Raw genomic sequence first — 9,873 nt, 5'->3', positions numbered from 1 at the left:
CGGTCGATCGCGGAGGTAGTGCGGGTAGATCGCATGCCATTCAAAAAAAAATTTGATTTCCTCATGGCATTTGCCACTTGATTTTCTAACACATGGGTCACCACGTATGCGCGGTCAACCGCAAAACTCCGGCGAGCTAATTAGTTAGCCTTCCAATTTATTTCTACTAAAGAATCTAAAGCTGCAGCGCCATGATTTGGGAAACTTCCAAAACCTGGCGTCAGAACTGGAGACTCAGCGGAAGGCGTGTGCGTAACTCGACAGCGCGCGCTACACAGAGCAGGTTGACAAGTGTCTGTCAGAGTTTGACAAACGCTTTCCAGACTTTGCTTTACTCGAGCCAGTTGCTACACTTATGTGCTGCACATTTGGGGAAGATATTGAGGTTGATTCACTCGCATCAAAAATGTCAACGCTGTTTCACCTGAACTCGTCTGGAGTGGAGGATGAGATTCTGACACTGCAAGCTGACATTCAGCTGAAGTCCAGGGCTCATGGACAGTTTCCTCAGAGAGGAAAATTACCCAAACATAAGGACATGTGATACCTTCTTGACTGCATTATTCAGCTCTACTCATTTATGTGAGTCAGCCTTTTCCCACATGAAGAACATTAAGACCAAACACCGTTCCACCATGACTGATGAACATTTGAAGTCTGCTTGAGGCGGACACCAGCAGCTACTGTCCGAATATGCAACTCTGGCCAATGCCATTCAGTGCAAGTCATCAGAGTAAGGTCATGACCAAAAATGTACAGAATTGTATTGTGCCATAAGGGTTCATGCAGTTATGCAAGGTATGCCAACATATATTGTAAATATAAAGTATACTCAGTATGTCATACAAAGAATTGACTTTAAAATCCTGCTGTTGGTTTACAAAGCACTGAATGGTTTAGGGCCAAAATACATCTCTGATCTGCTGCTACCTTATGAACCATCCCGACCCCTCATGTCGTCTGGGACCGGTCTACTTTCTGTTCCCAGAGTCAGAACTAAACATGGAGAAGCAGCGTTCAGTTTTTCTGCTCCACATATCTGGAACAAAGTCCCAGAAAGCTGCAGGTCTGCTGAGACCCTCAGCTCATTTAAATCAAGATTGAAGACCTTTCTGTTTGCTGCTGCCTTTAATTGAACCACATTCAATTCATATATTAATCAATTTCCTGCATTTCTGCATTTTACTACTGTATTTTATTTCTTACACTGTTTAAAAAAAAAATGTTTAATGCAATGAATGTTCTTAATTGTTTTTAAATCTCCTTTTTCACCTTATGTTTTGATGCTTTTAATGGTTTTATGTGAAGCACTTTGAATTACCTTGTTGAAATGTGCTATATACTGTTGGGATCTAAGGGAGCGTGTTTGGGTTATCAGCATTTAAGAAACTGAATTCTTGACATCAATAGAATTATTGACGTATGTAACAATTATTAATGATTATTAATATAAACGGGGCACCACCCTGCGAACAGGGACCAATAACCAAACGATAAACTAAGTCTCATAATTAGTAGTCACTCATAATGTCAATAGTCTGCGTATGACTATACATTCAGTGACAGTGAAGGGTTTTAAGTTCGAGCACCGGCTACTACATACAGTCTTATCAAATACATATGCACAAGTAATCACAGACGACTGCTCCTGAAAGTATAACAGAGTTTATTGAATCAAAATAATAAATGATCAAATCAATTAATATTGCAACCAACAAACGTTATCATACAATTTTATATGCCTAAACTAAAGAATGAATAAAATGGATGAGGGTGTATGTCTGTGTGTGTATGTGTATGTGTGTGTGTGTGGGTCTGTGGGTGAACAGGAAGGAGTCTTACAGCTACGCTAAAGACTACAAAGATGGCGGCGTCGAGTGACGCTGGCCAAAGGGGAGGGGCCTTAAGAACTACAGCTAGAAACTACAAAGATGGCGGAGTCGAGGGACCCGGACAAAATGGCAGAATGGGGCTGCTGTACGTAATTCACGTTTGCCTGGGCAGCACGTGATGTGAGGCGCTCGTTTGAACGAGGTTCCCCAGGGGTAGAATTAGGAGCTGTGTGTGTGTGTGTGTTTCGTGAAAGGAGGAAAGAGAAAAAAGGAGCGAGAACTCGAAGTGAATCACGCTTCGGCGTGCGATGTGGTAGGGAGCCTGATTGCTGGCTCTATCATGCATAAATATACCGCTGTCGTCTTGGAACTGCCGGTAACTTATGCCGTGATAAGCCACGCACCTCAGCTCACTCACCGAGTCGAGTTAATGAAAAGAGAACTTCCACCCGGAGTGGAAGACAATGAATGAAAAGAAATCAAATAAATCCCAAGCAAACAGTCATAGTTGATACACAAATACAGCGGAGCTTCTCTGCTCCGTAATGATTGCGTAATACCTCAATATCACGCGACAGTCTTAAACACACAAAACCACGGGAATATCAACATATAAATGAATGGCCTGAATTAAACTTACGTTAATTTAAGCTAAGCTATGCCCAAATGCCAAGAACCTTACTTGTAGATGCTTCGTTGCAACGTGGAAGTGTCCGTGGCAAAGCTGTCCGTTTTCCTCGTCGGGAAGGGGGACAGGGGGGGAGCTTGCGGGTCGGCGCGGCTTTGCAGCGGGCGCTGTGTGTCGCGCGGCGTTGAGCTGGCGCTGTTTCGGTCCGTCGTGGAATGGCTCTGGAGCAAACGCAGACGTGAACTATCCTCGCTGCAGGGAGGACAGTTTAACTTCGGCTGAGACGACGTGGTCCGTAGGTCTCCCGGTAATCATCGGTCAGGAGAGGAGCGAGGCTTCGTCGGCTCCTCTGTGCCGGTTTGTGCACAAAATAAAAAGAAGCAGAAAGCACTGAACGAATGCTGATGCAGATTCGTTATCGCGGGCTGTTTCGTCCAGCGAAATGGCTCGTGACCTGACAGGGTTTGATGAGGGTTCGAGGGGCTCCCTCGTGGGGGGAAAGCTGGTTCTTCTGTGGCCTGGACGGGGGTGTCCGAGCGAAGAGCCTTGTGTGCCTCCTGTTACCCCGGAGGGAGAGTTGGAAAAAGCTGGTTTCTCTGTGGCCTGGACGGGGGGGGGGGGGGGGGGGTCCGGGCGAAGAGAGCGGTTGTGTGCCTCCTAACTCAACCGAGGTCGAAGGGGGAAAGCCTAGAAGTGGGGGCAGCAGATAGTTTTATAGAACAGAGGTCGAACCACAGGGGTCCTGGGGTCTCTTGGCTCTCGGCCAATGAGATTGCCGCGGTTACCATGGTTATTTGGGGGGGGGGAATTCACACCTGAGTGTGAAATCCCTTTGCTCTCCTCAAACTACAAGTCAGGATGAGACCTTTGCTTGAAAAAGCGAAGGCCTGATTGTCTTTGTCCACAGCACATGTTGAAGCCATTTATCAGACCCCAACATCCCCCCTTTGTTCTGAAGAGCGAGATGTTGGCTTCGGTCTTTAGAGCAAACCAAGGGCTGGCATGTGCATCCATGTGGTGGGGAAACCTGAAGAGGTGAGACAGTCCAAGTGTTCCTGAGACCAAAAGCAGTGGTTAAAACAGGCAGTGTTCATTGTTCATAGAGTTCAAGGTTCATAGTGGTCAAGTTCATGGTGTTCAAGTTCAGAGTTCATTGTTCAGAGTTCATTGGCATCTGGGCAGATGACTAAGGTGGCATCTGGGCAGATGACTTTAACTACTTCTACCTACATCTACTATCATACACAATTCAAATCATAGGTGAGCAAAACATTATTCCCAAATAATTCAATCGCTATTATGATGTTGTGATAATCTAGCATTGCGGCATAGTGTCAAAGAAAGTAACAACCCAAATAAAACAAAAACAAAACACAAAAGAGAGAGAAGGTAAGAATAGAAAGACAAGAAGCAGGTGAGGGGCAAACAGTGGTTACTGGTTCAACTCCTAGACAGGACTGGAGTCCGTCGGCGGAGCAGTCGTAGGTTGGCTATGTGGTGTTATGAATAGGAGGGAATCCAGTTAGTCTGTCGCTTCTGGATCTATTAGTACATGATATGTGCGTCTACCTCTCTCTAATCGGTAGATTTAGAGCGAGTCCTGTGTCTAAGTTTTAGAATCTATCGATATTGGAGTTGCGTTGCCAAGACTATAGGCCAGAGGTACCTGTGAGGGTTGCATAACCGTAGTGGTAGCAGATTTACAGATTTCATTAGCACAGCTAGTGTGACTAGCTAGGCTGGTCTCTCGCTGCTTCAGCTGTTGACAGCTGAGCCTTCTCGGATGAGGTCCTGGGTTAAATCTGACTGCTACGGCAGAGGTTATGTCTTCTTTGGTTACTTCTGGTAGAGTCTATAAAGCATGCAAAGGGTTCTCTATGAGAGTGGAGCATCAGTTTACAGTCGCAATGAACGTTTTTCAGGTCATGCAACTGTTCTGGTTGAAGTTGGATGTGTTCGCGGTTAGTGCATGTCTACAGGGTGAGTTGAAGCATGCAGTTAAACGTTAGTAGTCAATAGTAAGCTGCCATTCTGCCGGTTGGTTTCGGCACTGGCGAGATTAGAGTGTACTTCCTGTGAAGTACATCTCTCTAAGTTTCTGTTGTCAGAGATCCACCCCCCTCGCGCTGTTCAAGTGGCGAGGGCAGATATCCCACGTTCGTCAGCACTCAGGGAAACGTCGCGAACAGTTTCACTCTGGAGTGTGTCATGGCGGGCTGGTGATATCTCCCTCCCCCCACCCTCCTAATTAGAGATGGAGACAGGTCCGGCGCACAGGTCAAGTTCAGTTACCTACGGCACTGGCGACTTGACAGGCCCGGCCGATGACTCGGCTGAAAGAAGGCGGTGGCTTCGTTGAACAAGCTGGAGGTGGCTCATGCTGACAGAGCAGGAGAAGAAGGCTTAGTTGACGAAAGATCTTACGAGCTAGGGTGCTCGAAAGGCCTCTAAGGTTGTGGCACCCTAGAGGTGTATGCGAAAAGGTGGGGGAACACATGAGGCTCGTTTCTGACCCGGAGTCGGGTAGAGCAAGAGTGTTATGACCCCCCAGTAAGACTGAAGAATATGTATAGAGATATACATAACGGGCATTGCCTTTGCGAGCAAGGTCGCCCAAGAAGGTTAAAGAACGAGGTGCGAAATGGGAGTGGTCGTTTCCGGAAGTGTGCTGAGTTCTCTTCCCCCCCCCCTACCATGTCGACTTGGCAGCAGGGGGAAAGGTCACTCGGCTTAGTCAGGTGGGCTGCGAGTCAGCGTTACCTGATGGGTTGCGCTTGAGGGCGTCTTTCACCCCCCTGGTTCCGTTGGTCTTTCGACCGCCAGGGTTGTTTGTTCCTCGGGGGTGACCAGGGCTCGCTAGGCCAAGTCCTCTCGTCGTCTTCCGACGCTAGGTCGGAGTCGCTCGACTGTTGGATGCCTAAGACTATGGCGGTGTCTTCGTACCGATTTGTCGGCCGTCCGCGTGTCTCCCATGCAAGTTGCGCGTACTTCCTAATCTCTGGCATGGTGAGGTTACTCGTTCTGCAGTGCATGGTAACATCGTATCTCACGTTGTCGTGGAGATTGTGCAGGAATAGCGACTTGAAGGCATGGTCTTCTTCTAGACCTGGGGCGTTACGTCCTTGGAAGTACGCAGATCTCAAGCGCCTGAAGTAGTCTCTCGGAGACTCTAGCCTTTCCTGGGAAATGGCAAAGGCGCCGAGGGTGGCAGAAGCTGGGTTGGTGTACAGGGAGTACTCCTCCCTAAGGGCGTGACAAAGGGGTGAATAGCGGTCGCGGATGCTCGGCTGGAGCGTTTCCATGAAAGCGTGGACGCTTCGCGCTGTGGTTTTCCACACTAGCTTTAGCTTTTCGCACGATGAGGGGCGCGATAGGTCGAGGAGGCAGCGATCGATCTCCCTAAGGTAGTCATCGATGCTCGAGTCGTGATTATCGGGATTGAAGCGCTCTACGTCTTTTGCCAGAGACTCAATCTGTCGAGTACGCAGGCCTCCAAGGTTGATGGGGCGTGGGCCGTCCGAGTCGTCTGAGTCTCCATACTCGCGATGGTGGTAACGACTATCATCCTCCCTCCCTGAGGGGGATGGGGTCAGTTCTTGTCGCGCGCGTGAACTGCGTGGAGGATTGCGTTCGCCTGAGGTGGTTTTGAAGCCACCTGGGCCGACTAGGACCTGGTGTTGGTCCTCTCTCCTCCTGGTTGGGGATGTCGCTTTCAAGAAATGCAAGGTGGTTCGGGTCTCGGGGAATGAGGGAGCCGAGACCAAGAAATGACTGGGCTGAAAGGCTCGGTAGGGGGTAGCAGTACCTACCGGGGTTGCTGGAACACCTTGAAGCGCTTTCAGTTTGTCATCACTCTCTGATGCTTTAGAGAGTTTTAGGTTGACCTCTCTGAGGTCACTGCGCAGGCTACTATTTTCTGACTGTAGGGCTCTACAGTCACGTGACAACTCCTGAACCTCTGTTCGGAGTGTCCAGATCTCGCGTTGCTGCTCGTCGCTCTGTGCCCGGGTTCGGGCAGCTTGCAGCTGCATTTTCTGATGATAGATGAGCAGTATTTCGCCGATTACGTCCTGAATCAGGCGCTCTCTGTTACCTGCTGGGTTATTTACATAAGCCACCAGCTGCTCTAATTGCTCGTCGCATAGGACAGCAGTGTATTTTGCAAAGTACTCTCTTTCCTTTGCTGTGAGTCCGAGGACATCAGCCACGGCATCTCGTAATGCGGTGTCTTCTGGAGCTACAGCTCCAGGAATGGGGGATTTCTCGTTGCTCATTCTCTCTAATGAGCACGACTCCCAGTAGTTGTTAATTCCCTAGTGTTAGAACGGAAACTGTTAGTGTTTACGGTTCTCAGTGAAATGTCTAGTTCTGTAACTTAGGATTTCTACTGTTAGATGTTAATTACTGTTAGTGTTACGGTTCATGCAGGCGCACAGTGAAATGTCTAGCTCGGTGACTTACGTTTCTACTGTTGCTGCTCTGATGTATCACTACTGCTTTGCAGCCAGAGGTGCGAAAATGCTAATGTGGTTTAGCACTTTGGGCCTGTGACAGCTGTGTGTAACTTCTTTGAGGGATTTAAGAAAACAAGCAAGGTATTACAAATAAACGATCAAATCTACTACACAGCTGGCTGTTAGTTTTAAGAAATGAAACGAATAATTAAACCTGGAAAGGAAATAAAATTTCGAGAAGGGAATTAAAGATTAAGATTAAAAATCAAAATTTAAAATCAAAAATTTAATTACAATAAGACAAGATTTTGAAGATCAAAGCCTACCTATTTTGGGAAATAAATTTCAGGAATTTGGATCATTCAAAAGAAGAAAAAAAAATAATTTTTCGGAAAAAAATATTTTTTGGAAAATTAATTATTCAAAATTAATTATGGATTAATGTGCATATATACTGTAACAAAACTGGAATAATGTACCCTCACACGGGGCACCATTATGTTGGGATCTAAGGGAGCGTGTTTGGGTTATCAGCATTTAAGAAACTGAATTCTTGACATCAATAGAATTATTGACGTATGTAACAATTATTAATGATTATTAATATAAACGGGGCACCACCCTGCGAACAGGGACCAATAACCAAACGATAAACTAAGTCTCATAATTAGTAGTCACTCATAATGTCAATAGTCTGCGTATGACTATACATTCAGTGACAGTGAAGGGTTTTAAGTTCGAGCACCGGCTACTACATACAGTCTTATCAAATACATATGCACAAGTAATCACAGACGACTGCTCCTGAAAGTATAACAGAGTTTATTGAATCAAAATAATAAATGATCAAATCAATTAATATTGCAACCAACAAACGTTATCATACAATTTTATATGCCTAAACTAAAGAATGAATAAAATGGATGAGGGTGTATGTCTGTGTGTGTATGTGTATGTGTGTGTGTGTGGGTCTGTGGGTGAACAGGAAGGAGTCTTACAGCTACGCTAAAGACTACAAAGATGGCGGCGTCGAGTGACGCTGGCCAAAGGGGAGGGGCCTTAAGAACTACAGCTAGAAACTACAAAGATGGCGGAGTCGAGGGACCCGGACAAAATGGCAGAATGGGGCTGCTGTACGTAATTCACGTTTGCCTGGGCAGCACGTGATGTGAGGCGCTCGTTTGAACGAGGTTCCCCAGGGGTAGAATTAGGAGCTGTGTGTGTGTGTGTGTTTCGTGAAAGGAGGAAAGAGAAAAAAGGAGCGAGAACTCGAAGTGAATCACGCTTCGGCGTGCGATGTGGTAGGGAGCCTGATTGCTGGCTCTATCATGCATAAATATACCGCTGTCGTCTTGGAACTGCCGGTAACTTATGCCGTGATAAGCCACGCACCTCAGCTCACTCACCGAGTCGAGTTAATGAAAAGAGAACTTCCACCCGGAGTGGAAGACAATGAATGAAAAGAAATCAAATAAATCCCAAGCAAACAGTCATAGTTGATACACAAATACAGCGGAGCTTCTCTGCTCCGTAATGATTGCGTAATACCTCAATATCACGCGACAGTCTTAAACACACAAAACCACGGGAATATCAACATATAAATGAATGGCCTGAATTAAACTTACGTTAATTTAAGCTAAGCTATGCCCAAATGCCAAGAACCTTACTTGTAGATGCTTCGTTGCAACGTGGAAGTGTCCGTGGCAAAGCTGTCCGTTTTCCTCGTCGGGAAGGGGGACAGGGGGGGAGCTTGCGGGTCGGCGCGGCTTTGCAGCGGGCGCTGTGTGTCGCGCGGCGTTGAGCTGGCGCTGTTTCGGTCCGTCGTGGAATGGCTCTGGAGCAAACGCAGACGTGAACTATCCTCGCTGCAGGGAGGACAGTTTAACTTCGGCTGAGACGACGTGGTCCGTAGGTCTCCCGGTAATCATCGGTCAGGAGAGGAGCGAGGCTTCGTCGGCTCCTCTGTGCCGGTTTGTGCACAAAATAAAAAGAAGCAGAAAGCACTGAACGAATGCTGATGCAGATTCGTTATCGCGGGCTGTTTCGTCCAGCGAAATGGCTCGTGACCTGACAGGGTTTGATGAGGGTTCGAGGGGCTCCCTCGTGGGGGGAAAGCTGGTTCTTCTGTGGCCTGGACGGGGGTGTCCGAGCGAAGAGCCTTGTGTGCCTCCTGTTACCCCGGAGGGAGAGTTGGAAAAAGCTGGTTTCTCTGTGGCCTGGACGGGGGGGGGGGGGGGGGGGGTCCGGGCGAAGAGAGCGGTTGTGTGCCTCCTAACTCAACCGAGGTCGAAGGGGGAAAGCCTAGAAGTGGGGGCAGCAGATAGTTTTATAGAACAGAGGTCGAACCACAGGGGTCCTGGGGTCTCTTGGCTCTCGGCCAATGAGATTGCCGCGGTTACCATGGTTATTTGGGGGGGGGGAATTCACACCTGAGTGTGAAATCCCTTTGCTCTCCTCAAACTACAAGTCAGGATGAGACCTTTGCTTGAAAAAGCGAAGGCCTGATTGTCTTTGTCCACAGCACATGTTGAAGCCATTTATCAGACCCCAACAATACAAATAAACTTGCCTTGCCTATATATATATATATATATATATATATATATATATATATATATATATATATATATATATAAATAGATATTCAGCATTTTTAATGTAGGTAGATCATTTTGACTTCGTCATTTTAAAAGTAGCTCGCAAGCCGAAAAAGTGTGGGCACCCCTGTATTAGACAATCTATACCTTAAATCTGTAAAAATGATCGTACACATTTTCAATACTTTTGGATACGCTTACTCTCTTTGTATTTAAAACTCTTTTAATAGCAGTGTTTGTGTTTTGTGGCCGTGTGGGTGAGGGGTTAAACTGCCTATCAGGTAACGGTTGCTACAGGCAGCGACTACAAGCATGTCGTTGGAGGAGGTTTTTTACGGGCTCCTCCCCCGTCTGTATCA

This window comes from Melanostigma gelatinosum, assembly GCF_949748355.1.
Source record: "Melanostigma gelatinosum genome assembly, chromosome: 3".
Taxonomy (NCBI): domain Eukaryota; kingdom Metazoa; phylum Chordata; class Actinopteri; order Perciformes; family Zoarcidae; genus Melanostigma; species Melanostigma gelatinosum.
Note: the sequence above shows the minus strand (reverse complement) of the source record.